The sequence below is a fragment of the Megascapheus bottae genome, chromosome 36, assembly GCF_031878675.1.
Source record: "Megascapheus bottae isolate mThoBot1 chromosome 36, mThoBot2.hap1, whole genome shotgun sequence".
Lineage (NCBI taxonomy): Eukaryota > Metazoa > Chordata > Mammalia > Rodentia > Geomyidae > Megascapheus > Megascapheus bottae.
Window position 1 is genome coordinate 4,335,001 of NC_143544.1, and position 19,064 is coordinate 4,354,064.

The 19,064-nt window shown below is 47.6% G+C and overlaps 1 protein-coding gene across 11 annotated transcripts in view; it reads right to left on the reverse strand.

Moving 5' to 3' along the window:
* Positions 1 to 18,316, reverse strand: part of Rbfox1 (RNA binding fox-1 homolog 1) — an 825,209-nt gene extending 806,893 nt beyond the window's left edge. For all 11 annotated transcript variants that reach the window (XM_090324596.1, XM_090324586.1, XM_090324597.1 and 8 more), the window contains exon 1: positions 18,254 to 18,316. The gene's annotated coding sequence lies outside the window, so the exon portion shown is untranslated. The remainder of the gene's footprint in view (positions 1 to 18,253) is intronic.
* Between the last annotated feature and the right edge of the window lie 748 nt (positions 18,317 to 19,064).

The window sequence follows — 19,064 nt, forward strand, 5'->3', positions numbered from 1 at the left end:
ACTCTCTGACAAGCAAATTCTATGGCTGCAAGGTGACGGCAGAAGGGCAACGGGAGGGCTGGATGGCATCACATCCCTGCTTTGACCCAGCACCCCTGAGCATGCTCTTGCTCTGGCGTACCACCGCCTGGGGACCAGGTGCCAGGCAGTCCGCTGTCAAGGTTGGCGGAGCTGGAGGAAGATCAAGTTTTAGGTCTCTAAGTTCTCTGGGTTCTGGTTCCAATCCCCATGCTTCCATCTGCTAAGAAATGCGCCTGTGACCCAGGAGTTATCATTGAAACGCTTTAAGCTGCCCTTGAATTCAGTCATAAAATGAATTAATGCCGCCTACTTCTGGGCTTTGCTAGTGAAGATCAAGCGTGGGCACCTGCAGCACTGCCTCCGTGCCCATTAAACACGCAGGAAACCAGGCCAATGATCGGCAGGGAAAGAGTTCATAAAGCAGCACTGGTGCTCACGCCTGTGTCCTAGCTGCTTAGAAGAATGAGATCTGGCGATGGAAGCTCAAAACTCTGCAAGACGTTCCGTCTTGAACAGCACTGTGCACTGCAAAGAGAGCTCTCCTCCAAGGGTTGCCTTCACAGGACTTTCAGTAATTTAAGCCTTTAATCCATCCTTATGATATAATCCTATGTGTAAACAACCCTGTAATTTACACTCACCCAAAGTTTCCCAGGTGCATTAGTTTACCACAGGTCTGAGATCAGTAAAGACTTTTTTTCTTCTTTTCTCATTCCATCATTAAAAGTTGGAAAGTCAGGGGCCGGGAGTTTGGCCTAGTGGTTAAAGTGCTTGCCTAGCATGCATGAAGACCCGGGTTCGATTCCTCGGTACCACATATATAGAAAAAAAAAGCCAGAAGTGGGGCTGAGGCTCAAGTGGTAGAGTTCTAGCCTTGAGAAAAATCCAAGGACAGTGCTCAGGCCCTGAGCTCAAGCCCAGGACTGGCAAAAAAAAAAAAGTTGGAAAGTCAGAGTGACTGGTAAACACTGCCTTGCATGACTTTAATCGGACAGAACTTCTAAGCAGAAACACCCAACCCATTTCCCTTTTCAGCCAGCTGAACTCCACATTCCAGTCACAAGCCAGGGAAGGGCCGAGCCAATCTCATCTGCCTTCAGTTCTGAAGGGCACAGCCTGCCTGGTTCCAGCTCTACGTCTGTCTCTAAGTCAAGTTCAAATGAGGATGTTTAGTTCTTCCCGGGAGAGAGACAGACAAAGAGAGAGGTGGCTTGAGATATGAACTGGAGAGAGGATGTGATTGCCCATAAGGACACTTTGTCAACCAGTCCTTTCTCCCACAAAGAAACTTGCTGTAAGATCCTGAGTTAACAATAAAAGAAGAAGAAAAAGAAATCAGGCATCCATCTCAAGAGTCTCCTTGCAAGTTTGTCTCTGGATACAAGCACGTTTGCGTCTGTCTAGATCTGTGGCAGATGGGAATCAGCATTTCCTTGGGGATGTGCTCACAGGGCGAGTGTAAGGCCACAGCACGTTTGTGGCTCCATCCCTTGCTGTCACGGGCTGCATCTGAGAGAGGTGGACTGTGCCCTAACCTCGGTGCTTAAGTGCTGGTCACTGAACTGTCTCAGTTCGTCCCCCGGGTACCGTTGGCCTCACCAGCGGAGTTCACTCGTTGGGCTGGGTGGACAGGGCTTTTTCCAATGGCGGAGCTATACAGTGTCATCCTCCTACAGTTCCTCTCTTTGTGTGAGGATTGCTTGTGTTTGACAGTGCTCAAAGCAAAAGAGTGGAGACTTGGAAGCACACAGGACAAAAATCTACAAGACACAACCTCGGACCAGCACCTTCTGAATGGCTCTTGAATCGGAGTAGCCAAATCAACCAGTCGATACCAATTGGCTAGGCTATCTCTGCCTGCTCTTCCAGTATGGCTGGGGGAGGCCCAGAGGCTGCTGGAGATAGCCAACTCACAGGTTTGTCTGCCCAGGCTGGCTTGGAACCATGACCCTGAAATCTCAGCCCCTGAGTCGCTGGGATGGCAGGTGTGAGCCACGGTTACCAGGCTCCTTCCTTTCTTTCTGAGCATGGGCTAGGCTGGGCTGCAGGCTTTGCCTCTGTCTAGCTTCTGTGTGCTTTGCAAAAGCAAATGAGTTGTTGGAGGTCACCGAAGAACTGCACAGGGCCCATTAATTCACCGCTCACTCTTCCTTTCAACAAACAACTGCTGTTTAGTTAGAGGAATGGACCAGGCCATCACCGCTGGTCGACTGTCAGCTCTGATGACTCTGAATGCTGACATTGTGTACTGTGAATATATCTTAGGATATTATTTGTATCAATTTGTGTGCGAACACGGGGACCTAATATTTATTCATAGACGGGGACATTCGGTTTCTCCTTGCTCGGAAGATACTGTTCAGTCTCTACAACTTCCTTAACCCAGCCTGCTCCTGACTCCTGCTCTCACCACATGCACCACAAGCTTTGCTCCTGGACACCCCAGGCCACCTGTAAACAAGAGCAGCTTTGATGACACCTGTAATTAATTCATGGGGACAGTTGATGAAGGCCTACTTTCCCAGACTACGTGAGAAGCTGCTGGGCCGTCCACCTTCGTACCTTTGAAACCAAGCACGTTATTCAGCCTGCACTTTCCATAACGTACAGCAGTGCTGCTGTGGGAATTAACCTGACTCCACTTAACTAGCAGAGCCCTCCACCCAGAACTCCATCAGCCCTGGGAAGCCAGGCCCAAGAAGTTCAAAGTCCAAATAACTTGATTGTGCCTTCTAGGAATGCCCTAAAAGACCTATCACTTCCTTGACAGAATGCATCCAATGAGGCTTTCACCTGTCCTGGCAAAAGAGACCTTTTTGTCCCCTGCTGTAGAAGGCTTCAATAAGTGAATCTGGACGACAGACAAGATTGACAGGAGAAAAGGCACACAAGCTCATTACACACCCAGGGTGCAGACGCTGCATGCATGGGAGAGTCGTGGGAGGAGGTCGGCAGCGGGGTGAAACACCAAATGGCTTTGGGGGGACAGGAAGGGGCTCAGCTCTGGCTGACCTCTGGCTACGGTGTCAAATGGCAAAGTTTTGGCAAAGCATTCATCACCTAGAGGATGCAGCCATGCCTTTAGGAAGATGCGAGGCTAGAGGAAAAATCTCCACATACGTACTGAAGGAAGAAGGGGGAATGAGAGCTGGCAAAGGGCAGACAGGTCCAGAGGGTCCGGGGTTTGGAGACTGCTGGTGTAAAGTGCTTATCGTCTTTTGTGGGTACTGCTATCTGAGCCCCAAACACATCCTAGGCTGTTTTGAAGGTGTGGTGGCCACGTTTTGCTCTGCCCTCCAATCCCAAACCATCACACTATAATGTTTATCCAGTACCAACTGCGCCTCTGCTGGGAGAGAATCACCACCCAATACACTTCCACACCTCCGAAAGTATCTTGGCTTCATCCCAAGGTGCCTCTGAGCTTCTGTCAAAGTGGTTGTCATTCAGCTAAAGTCATGTCTTGCCAAGACTTTATCATAGAAAGGCCCAGCTGTTGACATAATTAATCTTAACTATCACCAGGCAAGCCTCAGTTGAGAAGCGATTGCAGCAACTTGCTGTACGTCCTGATGGGGGAGTTCTGTAGACACTGAAGCAGCACCCCTGCTTGTCTTTAGAATCCTTGGCCAGAGAGCCCAGGATGAAGTCTCCAACACATGGGGCTAGCACTTCCCCCAGAGCAAACGTGCAATAGTAACCCGTGCCGAGGCCGGAAAGGAAATTAACTCAATGGTCGCACTGGAAAGATGGTGACCAAGCATTCTAGCCCATCTTCCTGGCACTGACACGAGTTTTAGGTTTAAATAGAGAAAGAATCCGGGCAAGGGTGGAGGGGTGCAGAGGTAAGCTGCTTTGTTCAAACTGCCCAGTCTGATTTGGAGAGGTGACTCCCGAAGTCGTTTTATTTTAAACCGTCTGCATCTGCATCGCCCTGACCTGGCCTGACCACCTGGCCTGACCACTCACGTCAGCCTGCTCACAATCCACTTGCTGCACACCACTCACACTCCCACAGCCTCATTCCCACAGGTCCCCTCCCCTCTGGAACCCCGTTAGCTTAACAGCAGTTGCAGTTCTCCATCCCGAGGGAAGCAGCCTCTCAGTTTCTCTGACATTAAACCTTTCTTTCCCTGGACGTGTGTGTTGCACTTTATTGGGTCAGGACTTGTAATACTGCCCCTGGCTAGGACTCGGCCTACTGAGACTCAGGACATCAGCAAGGGAAGGAAAAAGCTGCCTGTCGGGATAAACTATCAGGAAGTTAAAACTTCCCCTCTTCGGGCTCAATAGACCTTCAAGCCTGCTGAAATATTAGAGTCTGCTGAAAGAGATAGATTAGCGGGAAACAGACCGTAACAAATGTATCTCAACATACTTTTATTTGACAAAAGAGCCTTTACACTGAAGACCCAAAGACCCGGAGTGAACTTTCCATTTTCATGCTTAGGTTCAATGAAGCAAGGACAGACCGGTGATAGAACAAAATGCTGTGATCTGACACTAACAGATAAAGGAAGCCAAACCCATCTGCTCAAATCCTTCCAGGCCTCTCTGTCTTCCCATGTGTGGGGCTGGCTTCTTTCTGGAAGGGGCTGGAAAGGAGAATCTTAGAACTCCAGATCAAATATCGTAGATTAGAGGATTGTTTCTTGGCTAGCTCTAATACGTCTAGCTCTTATGACTAGCTTGGGGGAGGAAGGCTGTCCTTAAGAGCCTTGGGGAAGAGAAATTCTAGTTTCTATAGCTTTCCTCAGGAAAGAATGAGGGATGAGGGGAAAGGGGGTCATGGGACTTTGTTTCCAAGGCCTTCAGTTTGTTAACCATTTGCTAAGGCCTAAAATACAAGAGGGACTACAGATGTCACATGCTAATGATGCCTTCCATCCACTCTAGGAAGTCATTCTACCTCCAAAGAGGCTGACTTGCTTGCTCTCATATTAAATATGAAGACTTCAAGGGCAAAAGTTTGTTTTAGTCCAGGTAGTGGCTCAGTCTAAGAGTCCTCCATTTTCCCTGTTACCACTGCCTGAGCCCAGATGAGAAGCAGATGTGAATGATCTGCTACCTTCACTGGGGCCGCCATAGGGCTAAGGCCCAGAAGAGGCTGCTCTGCAGAAGTCAACGTCCCCTGCCCACGTGTGTAACAGGGGCATGGGGGAGAGTGTGGTGAGAATGTGGAGAACTGGGATTCTCAATGAGGAAGGATGAAACCTGGCTTTGGAATTATCCTTGTTCCAGAAAGGGAATCTTAACGCATGAGAAATGGAGAAGAATGATATATTCCTGAAGTGACTGAGAAATATGGCAGGCAGGTACAAATCTGAATAAACACACCCTGCTATAAAAGGGGGCACTGCAAGTTTGGCATGTGTTGGGTATTCATTTTAAAAAATAGCTCTTCAGGCCGGGAGTTTGGTCTGGTGGTTAAAGTGCTTGCCTAGCATGCATGAAGACCCGGGTTCGATTCCTCGGTACCACATACATAGAAAAAAGCCGGAAGTATTGCTGAGGCTCAAGTGGTAGAGCTCTAGCCTTGAGAAAGTCCAAGGACAGTGCTCAGGCCCTGAGCTCAAGCCCAGGACTGGTGGGGAAAATAAAAATAAAAATAAAAAATAGCTCTTCAGCATAGTTATTTAATAACTTGCTATACTCTGTGGATAGGCTAAGATGTGAGTACTTTCATTATTTTGGGGGGTAGGGGAAGGTTGTCCAAAATAATCCACTAAAATGGAGAAAGGATGGGAAGCTACTCAGGAGGCTGAGATCTGAGGATCGAGGTGCAAAGCCAGTCCCAGGACTAAAAGAAGTCCGTGAAACTCTTTTCTCCAAGTAACCACTGGAAAACTGGAAGTGGCACTGTGGCTCAAGGGGTAAGGTGGTAACCTTGAGCTGAAGAGCTCAGGGACAGTGCTCAGGCCCAGAGTTCAAGCCCTATGACCTAAAAAATAATAAAAATAAAAAAGAAGGCCAAGAAGAAAGGGAAAAGGGAAGTCATACAGAGAGGATAGACAGAGCCTGAATTATCCACCCCCCCCCCAATTATCTCAAACCCTCACTTTCACAATTTGAGGAGGGCCTCACTGGAGGCCATCTTGCTTTCAGCCACTGACTGTAACTGGGGGTGGGGGTAGGGAATCACTAATGACCCTCCATTCAGAAGGTTTCAAGAGAAGCGGTGGGTGGCATGGTGAAATGATAATGGGATGCCAGCAGGCCAGCAGAGGACAGAGACTACCTAATAGGCAGGCTTTTCTCCCGTACTAATAACTACCAGAGGACCAATGTCAGAAAATGGGAATCAAAATGAAAAGCCATTTTATCCTTGAATTTCAGATGAGACGGTCTTTTGTGCACAGCACCGGGGAGGAGAGAGTCTGAGAGACCTCCATGTAGACTGGGACACCCATTTTCTCATCTGGCCCATGTGGAAAAAAAAAGTCACTTCTCCCTTTTCCCACAGATTGAGAAACGAAACCCCTTATCAGACAGGCTTTGCCCTTGGAGTGCAGCTTCGCATGCCAACCGTGGCCAGCCGGGGGAAAGGGAAGGGAGGAACTGGAGAATTCTAAAGCTACAGAAGTTGGATGGTGTTCTTTCGGTATTCAAGGCACTTGATTCCATCAGGTTTCTCATTAGAAACTGTTGTACGGGAAAAAGGAAAAAAAAAATAACCCAGCACTGACCCTTTGATACCCGTGAGCCCTCACGTCTCTGAGCCAATGTCCAAACCCTCCACCAGGATGGAGTGCGAGAGCTGACTGAACCCTCCCATCCCCAGGGAATCACTGGCCAATCCCTTTCCCGGGTGAGGAAACCAGGAAATGCCCACGGCCAGAAGCCGGCTTCTGGCAAAACCAGACTCCAAGGCTCCCACGACACACCACAAAGGCCAGCACGTTTGTTTCTCTGATTTATTTCCCCGATTCATTTTTATCTGGCCTGTTTTCTTCACCTTTACTACAGTTCTTCTTATGATGAAAGGGTGGATTCGAGTAAGGTCATCACCCCGAGATGGGTCTGCCAACAGCCCGCCTGGTGCTCTTCTCTGAGGACACATCTGCTTACCGGAAGGCAGGGAGGAGATGGTGGCACACAGAGCCCAGCCCTTCCCCCAAAGGTGACCTGCCTTCCCCCCTGCCAAAATGCACAGCCCCGAGCTTCTCTGTGAATGCATCTATCACACGCGTGGATTTCAGCCCCTGCACACAGACAAGATTACTACTGAATTCCGGCCATCCCAACAACGACATTGCTCTCCCTTGTTTGACAGTTACCTCAAACTCATTCATCTAGATATGGATGCACCAGGAGGAGTAGCTACAATCCCCAGGAGCAAACGGCATCTCCCTCCCGACTCCCTTCTGCCACAAGGGAAGATGTCTTTCCGCCACCTGGAGTACCGGGGTAAGACTTGGCACAGGAGCCAGAAGCAACTCCTCCTGCTTTCCTGGAAGACATTGCTAATCAATCACAGCACCTTCCTGCTGTGCTCAGACACATTCTTCCCCAGCAGGAACAGCAGGGAGCTTTCCCTAATCAGGACTGGCAAGGAGGAAGAAGTCATTTGTCTGCTGAATCTCAGTTTACCACACTGGTCCAGATGCACAGATTGGAAAGCGACTCCGTCTAGGGGAGGCAGAACTTGACTCCTTCGTGTTAATGACCAGCTTGGCGTACTTAGCTGGCTTCTGATAAAGTACTCCTCTTTCTGTTTCACCATGCTGTTGGCTGGTGATGCTTAGGTCTCCTCTTCGTCCATTTTTCATGGTCTTCTTTAAACAAGTTCCTTCAACTGTATCCTCAAAGCATCTTTTAGAGTCTGATTCTTTTCTTTCCTACCTAAGCCCTTCAAGATATAACCTTAATTCACCTCAGCTCACCACTGGCCCTCAGAATACTAAGCAGTTAGGCCATTCTAGGGCCAATGTAAGGAGCCTCCTATCTAGTTCTTCAACTAATACGGTTGAGAATCATCTAAGGCTGTGAAAGTCTGCAACTGATGAGTCCAACTGACAACTGACATGTTGTGCCTTTCTTTGAAAAAAAAAAAAGTAGCTACTGGTTCCTGAGCATCCCTTTTTGTGATATATTTAAAGCCAAGATACAGTATCTATAATGTACAAACGAAAACATCCATGTCTAAGGGTGCCCTGGGCAAAAAGTACCAGACCCTCCCTAAAAAGTAGTCAAATGCCAAGGGGCGGAGGCGGGGGGGAGAGGTACAATCATGCAGTAAAGTGACTGCCTAGCAAACACAAGACCCTGAGTTCAAGCACTAGTTTAACTGTGAGTGCTCTCATGGGTATGTGTATGTATGTAGATACATCACTTCCTGCCCACCATAAATGACACACCCAATAGTCCCAGAGGTTAAGTAACTTAATCAGAGTCCCAGAGTCCCACATAACCAAAGTTATTTCTGATCTCCCTAACAGCTTTGCCTATTAATGGAGCTTCTAACTGCTTCTCTACCTTTCCAATATCTGACAGAGGGGTCAATTACACTGACGTCCGGCCTCCTGCAGTGATTCCAGGGCCTCACTCATCTCTTACTGTTGAATCCCTCTCCCCACACCCCCTTCCACTTGGCTGACAGGCTTCATGCAGCGGCAGGCACATACAACAAACACGGGTGGACTGAATTTTGGTCTGCTGCCCCACAAGTCTCTTCCTGCTGCTGTCATCTGTAGTCTTCCCTGCACCCCATTCAATTATCCTTCCTCAAACCTCAACCAGGCAGCCACAGATTTACAGTTTCTTCATCCGTCTTCCATTTACATCTAGCTAAGCTAATTATTTCCCTGTTACCTCACACCCCATTGGTGTCACACAAAGTGCTGAGACGGCGCCATCTCCTGCAGGCAGTGCTAGTGTCTTTGCAGCAGCCCGTTTGACACTCGTGACAGAACTATTAGGAACGGCTGCCTTCAGTGCATGAGCAAATGATGTAGAAAGAAATCATGTCATCCTAGGTAAGCTGGGGGGAAGGAGGCGGAAGAAGAGGCAGCAGCCAAGGGGTGCTTGTGAGCCAATGGGAGCAGGGGAGATGGACCCATTTATCCCTTGCCAGGACATGCAAAAGAAAGGAATAAAAGGTGCCAACGTGCCAATGAAAAATCTCACAATGTCTGCAGAACTGAGACTACGCAGTAGGGGGTCACTGTTGCTCAGGGAATTGAGTCAATGGTTGGGTTTTATGCAATACTAACTAGAGACAGGCAGATGACCGAGAAACAACAAATATAAGAAGATAGGTAGATAGGTAGAATAGACACACAGTAGATGGATGATACATACATACATACAGATACATACATAATGTTCATAGATTATTAGAGATATCGATACACAGACAGATGATAGGTATCACAGCTATATATACATACAAACATAGCTAGTTGATAGATTATTAAATACATCCATAGATAATTGACAATAGATACATACAGTTAGGTAGTTATCTATGATTCATGCTCGATAGATATGTTATTAGATATAGATGATAGGATAGGTATATAAATAGAGGTAAGCAGATAATAGATACAAAAATAAATGATAGATGCAAAGATATCTGATAATAAATACAAAGATACATAAAGATGACTATATAGATTCAAAGAAATATATAACCAAAGACAGATAATAGATAGATAGACAGACAGATAGAATATCTATACTTAGAAAGGTAGTTAAAAGTAGATAGGTCAGCCATAACTGTACACAGGTTGGTAAGTAAGGAAATGACTTGTCTGACATAGATTCTTTCAACTTCCTTCCTTCCCTGAGCTACAGCATCATTACAAGTCAATGTCATCTTGCCTCAGCCCCAAAGGACTTTGAACACCCTCTTAACTGAAGACCTTGGCTTTCCCTTTTGCTCCCCTCCAAGCCTTCTTCAGCAAGGTCAGCACAGCAACGCGTTTTAACACGTGCGTATAACCCACGCCTGCTCCAGCCTGTGCCGTGTGTCGTTGCCTATCTTCCTCAGCTGGTGATGCTAGCTGGGGAAGTAGAGCCCAGATGGAGGAAGTCGGTCACGGAATGTACTTCCTTGGGGTGGTAAGCTCCTTCCCCGGCCTCTTCCTGTCATGTTCCCCAACTTCCTGTCCACCATGAGCTGAAGAAACTCCTCCATGACTCACCCTTGTTGCCATGCTCCTCTGGCCAAGCCTGTGGGCCTAGCAACCACAGCCTGAGCATCCTGAAGCCATGAGGCAAAACAAGTCTTTCCTCCCTGGGGCGGTGATGTATTTTGGTGATGTAAAAGGTAACTGATACACATGCTGGGCATTAAGGAACATTTAAATATGCACATGCTAAGTGAGCAAATGAAATGAATGAATGAATTTTGTGGGGGGGGTGGCGGGGGGAAGCCAGTGGCTCCTAGAGGAACAGAGAAAGAGAGGCAGTTTGGGTCTTCCATCTTTGACCACACCCCCAACCAAAGCTCTCATAGGGGAAGGGGAGAAGCAGGTGTGACCAATGCCCCCAAGGCCTCTGAGTTCAGACTCAGAGTGGGTTTGGGGGAAAATTCAAAGATGCCAAAGGCCTCTCTGGGGTCTCTGGGCTGGTGTGGTTCCCCTTCAAAAAGACAAGCCTGCACAGCCCGAAGGCAGGAGTTTGCCATCTGTGGTGGCTCTAGCCAGGCAGTAATAGGAGCGTGTGCTTTGAATAATATTTTTTTTGGTAACTTTAGACTGGAATAGTTATAACCTTGCTTGTAGTTCCCCCATCCTCCTAAGTCTTTAAGAAGCATTTGATTATGAAGAGCAGGAAGCTATAATATACACGGGAAATCACACAATGTGGTAGGCCTATGTACCTCCCCCTCCTTGTTCTGTGTGTGGAGGAGAAGAGAAGGAGAAAGCAACACTTCACACCACGAGTCTGTGAAAACTTCCCATCAGCCATCAGCTTCATCTCCTTCAGGGAGAAGAGAGGTTCTAAATACAACCCAGGCCTTTCCCGTGGACTTTGGGTAGCACAAACCTCAGTCCCACACATCCTGTTGAAGCCAAAAGGCCTTGTCAGTCAGTCCTGCTGTGGTGGGACTTAGTTGTCCTGTGGGGAGGTTTTCCTGAGTGCAGGGTCTGGCGTCAGGATAGAGTTTCGAAATCACATGGTTGGACTTCAAACCCAGTGCCACTCTTAGATGATGATGCCTGGCTGAGAGTGCTCTAAGCATGGACCTCTAGTTTCTACTTTTCTGGTCTGTAAGACCTAAGCCACAAGGAAGTTGTGAGTGAGATGAAGCCCTGAACATACAGGGAATGACAAATAACATTTTTTTTCCAATCCCTTTGCTGGCATCTCAAGAAGTAAGGGTAACATCCACTGTCCACTGAACTATGGACACTGGGTCCAACTTGGACCCAACTTCACCCCAAGGTGACAGGAGAGCCTGAATTCCTAGAGACAGGGGTAGGGATAGGACAATGGGTTCCCAGACCTGCCGTATAAGTACCATGAACTTGGGAGACTCTTTGAACTCTTGAGCTCCCGGTGACCCTGCCCCCCCACCATGACCCTATTTACATTCCAGTCTCCTCTGTCGCCATTTTGTGCCATGCCACATGTCTCCTGACTCTCCTTGGGTCACCAGAGCACCCCTCTCCAACTCTCCATTAGCGATGATCTGGTTTGTTGATGCTATTTTTCTGCTCTTTCTTTGGTGCCATTTCCTAACAATAGGAAGTGTATTCTAGGCTGCAAGTTTATTGGGGACAGGTGTCCACTCAGAGGCATTGGCTTTCTAATAAAGACTCTGATCTGATCTCTCCAAATGTGACTTCTCTGTATCCGGTGATAGAATTCCCATATAACACCATTACGTGGACCCAGACAGGAACTTAGCACAGCGCAGATTCTTCCATTACAAATTTGCTCTCAACATTGCAAATGCTAGAGTTGTGAAAGAAGAGGACTAACTTGAGGAGGGCGGTGGTCAGTGAAATGGTTGAAATGCAGCATAGAAAATGGCTGGGGTGAAGGGAACTGGATTATTACCAAGCAAAAGTCTTCAAACATAAACCAGTTATTTCCTAGATTGCTGTCATCCATTCCCCATTGCTAGTTAGGTCTTTCTCCTTCCTCCATTTCTTCTTCTTCAAAAATGCTCTCTCCTGCTGAGTGGAGCAGTATCAGAGCTCCTTTCGGAGGGTCTCATTCCCTCTAAAAGGCTGTCTCTTAACAGACACCCCTATATACAGAAAAAGGACACAAGGTTGCAAGACACATAGAGGTTGAGGTCACCATGCCGGGTCCAGAAGAGGAAAGTGGGAATGAAGAAAGGATGGGTCGTTTTCTTAAGCTGGGAGATGTGGCAAATAGACAGCCAAGAGTTACATTTCCCTTTGTCTGATTCTGAGCCTGCACTCTTCCTCCAGGGAACCGCTCCTTGCTTTATGTGAATTCTAATGAACCACCAGGCAGGACCCGGTGGTCTGCTGGGCACACACAGCTCAAAGCAGTACCGCTCCTCTGACCTTGCAATGCCCAACTCAGAAACCTTCACCACCAGCATGTTTGGAAGCTACGGTGACAGCATATGCTCCAGAGAACTGTTCTGTAAACATAGTGCATGCAACAAACATTCCCTTATATGGTTTGCTAAGATTCCAGTGATCCTGGGACAGGAGAGAAGTCCTGGCTCTGGGTTCTAGCCATCGCCAAACCCTTGTGAAGAAGCAACACAGCAGCCGTCTCTGATCTATAAAGGGAGAGGAGCCTGACTCAGAAGTCATGAGTTCTCAGAACCCAGGAATTTCCGAGGCGCCTTCCTTCCCAGAACAGGGCTGTGTCACAGAGTCGTTGGTCATTTTTCTGGCTTCCCTTCCTCTTCCACCAGTTCCTTAAGGTGAATTTCCTTTCTGACTCATACTTTCTAACCAGTGGAATTGAGGAATGAGTTGGTGACATTCCTCTTAAAGATCACCTTGATTCTCACGGTGGCCATGCCAGTGTGGGTGGGTGAGGGTAGGAAAAGCCCAAACAACAAGAGATTGAGTATACAGTGGCACCATCCATTCAGAAGTGAGGGCGTAAGATGAATTCCAAGTGGCATGCACGTCAACGTCATCCCCCTGGCAGGACGGTGCTGGCATTGACAGCGACTTGATCGTACTGACTGACTGCCTTTAGGAGATCAGCAGGGAGCATCTCTGGGTGTCTCGAGACAGGACTAAGGAGCTAGGAGGTCCCACCCTGAATGTGCACACCCACCCTCCATAAGCCCAAGTTCCAGGATGGAAAAGTGGAGGAGAGACAAGGAGCCACGTGGCCCAGGCATTTCCTCTCTTGGTATCTGCTGGCTATCGTGATCTCAAACCTCCCCACTGCCGTAGTGGGAAACCTCTGAGACCCTTGTATGCCCTTGTCATTCAGTGTTTTTGTGTCAGTGACATAAAGTTTGACTCATATGACAGAATAGTTTTCCTCAGAGGTATTTGTGATTGGGAAGAAATTCTAAGGAATGAAACTTGACATGTCCTAAGCACTTAAGAGTGATGCCCCTGGCATTGGGGCACAGGACAGACTCTCCTGAAGACACAGCTGTTACCTCGATGGCCTCATGCACAGCTCCTTACCATTAAGATTACAGAAATTAACAGAGAAGGGCCGGGAGTTTGGCCTAGTGGTAGAGTGCTTAGCTAGCATGCACGAAGACCCGGGTTAGATTCCTCGGTACCACATACTTAGAAAAATCTGGAAGTGGTGCTGAGACTCAAGGGGTAAAGCTCTAGCCTTGAGAAAAGTCCAAGGACAGTGCTTCAGGCCCTGAGCTTAAGCCCAGGACTGGCAAAAAAAATAATAATAATAATTAAAAGAAATTAACAGAGAAAAATACCTCAACCTAAACTTAATCTCAAAAATTGTAACTCTAAATCACAAAGCATCAATGGCCACAGCTTTGGGCCTCACATCTAGGCACAGATTTTTCAGGGAAGAAGTTGCCTGAGAGTGGTGTCCAGGTATCTCATTTCCTCAGTGTCTTCAGTGGTGTGTGTGTGTTCCAAAATGAACACAAAGAAGGTCGATGAGAGCTTGGATTACGCTCTGAAAATAAAAGACAGGCAGTTGTGCCACAGCCCCTGGGTGAAAGAACCTGATTTTGCATGCAAGACATGGAAGGGTCGCCTTCCGCAGCCAGACCTGCACCGGCTGTGGTGAGCAACAACGCTCTCTGGCCATCTGTTCAGGGGTTAGAGAGGCAGCCAAGTGTCCTCGTGCCTGGACGCCCGGGAGGAGGCTGGTCACCAGTCAATCTGCTCGAAATTGCCTCCTGTGATCAGTGAGTAATGACTCAGGTAGGGCCTGGGCCCCAGTGTTTCTGTTATTAGTGCATTCACAGCTGCCTTTGTGGTGCCGAGTGTAGGTTCATGAGTTGGTGGGGAGAGCTGGTCTCTGTGTACAGTACATGGTCCTTGCTGGGGTGGAGGAAGGCCTGGAGGGGGGATATTCTGTGGGGAGGGTGAGGATAGCCTTTCAGGAAGGCCAGTTGGACTGGGATGGAGGGAGAAGAAAACATGCAGGCAGGCATCAGAAGGAATCCTGCGTGCTGGCTCACATCTGAGATGCAGCTACCCAGCTCCTCACTGTGTGGCTCTGTTTTCTGCCACTGTGACCACCTGAGAAATGAAGCCGGCTTCTTGGTTTCAGAGGACAACATGAGGATCCATCGCTGAGCTGAGCAGGACGGGGCCAGGGGCCGGGAGGTTGTGGCAAAGTCAAGCCGCTCAGCGACGGCAGCCAGAAAGCAGAGAGAAAGGGAGCAGAAGGACCTGGCCCCAGGACAGACCTCCCAGGACACACTAACCCTTCTACTGGTCCCACCAGCCATCCATAAAACCAGAGCCCTCAGAATCCAAGCACTTCTCTGCAGAGGTTCATTTCTGCCAAACCCAGGAGACACCAGGGGAGATACTAGATCTAAATCCCAACATGTATCATCTGAGTCTTGGCAACTGGCAGTTAATATAACTGGGATTCTTTCACTTGCTTTAAATTTCCACCTTACGGTCTCATCATCACCCCTTTTGTATCTGTTCACTGTGAAATCCCCTGCCCCCACCAGAATCAACACCACCGCTCTCTGTGGAGGAGTGAGGGAACCAGGGAAGAAGGAAAAGGAGCATTAAGGAAAACCGGAGCACATGGACTCGAACCTTTTTTATTTCCTATCCACGAACTCAGCCGTCTTTCAAAGCCTCCTGCTGATGACTTCCTTTTTTATTTTCTTTCATTCCAACCGACACGACATGATGCGGAAGGAAATGAAGTTCTTCTGTTTCTCTGTGCACTCTCTCCCTCTCCCTCTCCCTCTCCCGCTCTCCTCTCTCCTAATCTCTCTACTCTCGCTATATCTCTACTAACTGAAGCCCTCCATTTCCAACCCATCTGCTGAGATCTGTAACTTGAGGGAATCACACCTTTGGGGAAAGGACCGGCATTATGCTCTCTCTCCTCCTCTCTGCCCTAACTTGGTTCTGCTTTGGCCTGCACCCCAAGCTCCAGCAAGTCAACCCTGAAGATGCTGGGGAAGGAAGCCGCACCCTGGAGTGAGTGAGTGATTGCCAGTGTTAGACACTGGGGGCAAGAATGCATCCTCCTGCCAACCCACCCCTCCACCCTCCAGCCCCCTCCACCCCCCCAGCCCCGGCAGCAGCATTTTATTTCAGCCTTTGCTTGCTCGATTGGTGCTCCTACCACTTGTATTGGATATTTCTGGACTAAACAGAGAGACAAACCTTAAAATAACTTCTCCCAGTTCATACTTGTGACACTGGATACCATGAACGCCTAACTCCACAGGGATGTTACAAGGAAGTTACAAATGGTAGGAAATTGCTTCAAGCCTGAAGTTCAACTAATGAATCCGCTGATGTGAGCTGTCTGGATCATTCTTTCACCTGAAGAGCTCGCTGAGGACCACAGAGAGCCAGAACACACCCATATTTCTAGTTTATAATCAGCGAACGATCCCTATCACATCATTGCCAATCTGTGTCCAACACAAAAGGAGCATTCTGGGAAAAATCACATAATAAACAATAACCAAACTTGGAAGCAGGAAATGGAATTTTTTTTCTTTTTCTGGATCTGGCCAGGATATTAAAACCCTGCCTCAGATCAAGATGAGATGGCCTTACTATGGGTTCTGGCTCAATTATTAGACACAAGCAAATTCTAACTGCCAAGTCCTTGCAAAGAAGACAGTACGGTGGTCTCATCACCAGCCATGTACCCCCACAAGCAGATACATCCTAGGAACACTGCTAGCTCAGATCCCAGATCCCCTACCCACTGCAAAGCCTGGCAACCTCCCAGAACTCAACCCTTCTACAGGAATGAGTGAGTGACCTCTTGCCCTGGGACTAGATTGAGCTCCAGGTACCAGACTAGCTGTAGTGACCAGAAAAACACAGAAACCTGCCAGACACAGAGATTGGGTAATACTCTTCCATTTCCCCAATGAGGTAGTTTCCATTTCTTCCTTTTGCAATGAAAAAAAATATATCAAATATATCATTCATAATATCAACTTGCTGGTTTGGAACACGAAGTAAAACTTTTTCCCTCTTTAGATTGAAGTCTGTAGATATAAAATACCATTATCCATACACAAATGAGCATGAGCTCCTTGATAACAATATACTAATTGTCGAGAGGACCAGTGCCTCCCCACAGTTAGAAGCTAAGGCCCTGGGGCCAGGCTGGAACACGAGCCTCTTTCACGAGAAACAGCAGTTTTTGAACTATGAAGGCCATGGGTTTACCTAACCTGAAACCTAGTTGATCCTTGAACCTCCCTTCCTCTACCTATCTGCTGTGTGCACCCTACAGCTCAAAGATACCCAGAGAAAGACACTGCTCTGAGTAGGAAACAAACAAAGTAATGAGCCTACTTCACTTTATGCCCAAAAGATCTGGACAGACTGCATGCCAAAAGATATAGAAAAAAAAAAGACCTTTTATCACTTACAAGACCTGTCTGTTTTTAGGAAATGTATCCTAAACATCAAAGGCAAGGAAAAGATACTTGTGGCAGGCACAAATTTTCTTTATGATTGGAATAAAAGACCAAGTCTAATCTACTATGTAATACAGGCTTTAGCTGATCAGGGTAACAAAGAGTAAGGAACTGCAAATTCTCCATTCCTTTCCTTCTCTCTGCCTCCTCTCCCTCTTCCTCCTTCTCCTCCTCTGCACTTATATGTAAATTCCTCATAATAAAGCTAGCTATGCAATGCCAACTCAGGGCAAAGAATTCCTTTTGATCAGCTTCTTCCAGGTCTAGAGTCTGCTGGCCTTTGACTCCACCTGCTCCTTCCTGATAGCGAATGGTATTTGATGAAGTAAATCAGATTCTATTGCAATTCTGAATTGCAATTCTAAGCAATACTGAAATGCACCACAGAAGCTACATCTTGAAAAAATAAAATTTCCTTAAGTGACTACATTAAAATTTGAGTATCTGTTAAATTATTACACATTTATTCATAAGCACAAGTTTCTCCCAGATAGATCTATCCGAGAGGAAAGGCCATGCTGGAAACTTCATGGAGGTGATACTGTGCTGTCTTCACCCAAAGTAAAGTCCTGTATATGAGGAAAAATGCAGTGGAAAAATACTGACTAAAAGAAGAAAAAAAAACCCACAAATGATATCTCTACACCAGTGTCTTAAAGCAGAAAATTCTCTTTTGTATTTGTTTTTCTATAATTGCTTGCTGTATATTCTTCCAAAGAGGCACCATGAATCATTCTCAAATGACTTTGGGGTTACACCATCATAAATAAGTTTTTTTAATGAAAGAAGAAAATTAACAGGGACACAGTCTCATTAGGAAACTTGGGTCTACTGGGTTGTCTTTCTGCTTTGCAGAGGAGACACACCGTCTTCCTAATGAGAAGATTGTGGGGAGTGGAAAGAAAACACAACCCATTTTGTGTTACTCCCCGACACTCATGGTGGGGTTCATACCATCGTCACTTTGAAGGCTTCGAAGGCTACTGGGAGGTGTGAGAGCTGGGCTGGAGAGGCAGTTCTGCCTCACAAGCCCCTTTCCCATCTCCAGATCTGACAGGACGGTCAAAGCAAGACAAAAAGAGAGGCAGACAGCAACATTTCTGTGGGAATTTCAGGCTTATAGAAGAGAGCTTGGTGCCGAGAACACGTCAGAGAAGCCCATGTGTGTATGTAATGAGTGGCCCCGGCGGATCCACTTACTGCGTTCGGAGTCCAGTCGAGAGCGCCGCGAGTTCCACTTGCATGAGTTCTTTCAGCCGGTTCCTGAGGAAGGAGAGAGGGCAGGGCATGAGTCCCAAGGTCGGTCTCCTCTCATTGTGCCAGCGCTTGGTTTGGCATGGTGACAGCAGCTAACCTCTGACACGGATTTCACGACAATGACTGGCGGTGCTGAGCACCATGAAAAGGAGATTGGGAGGGAAAGTTCCCTAGCACACTCTCATACGATCCAGGAGCACCCGGACATGGCGGAGCCCAGCTCTGAACTTGGGCGTCTGATGACTAAGGCTGGAAATACTGTGCCCGCTCAGTTCCTAGATGGCCAGTTCTCGGTGACAGAATATGCCAAGGGTAGCCCTCAAATATTTTCACCCGCTTAGCCACCCACCTAGCCGTCCATCCATCCATCCATCCATCCCCTCAATCATCCATCCTTCCATTCTTCCATCATCCATCTATTCATCCATCTTTCTATCCTTCCAATCATCCATCTACTCATCCACCCCTCCCTCCTTCCTTTCCTCCCTCTAACCATCTATCCAGCCAGCCAGCCAGCTTTCTAATTATCTATCCATCCATTATCCCTCATCTCATCCATCCATTATCCCTCAACTCATCCATCTATCCATCTGCACATCTACTGTCTATCAACACATTTCTCCCACCACCTAGCTTTCCAACCTTCTTTGGCTCTATTGCCTGCTAGAGTTTGTAGCCATGATCAAGTCACTTGATCTATGAAGCCAGAACACACATACTACCAGTCACGGAGATCAGAGTCACTTTATTTAAG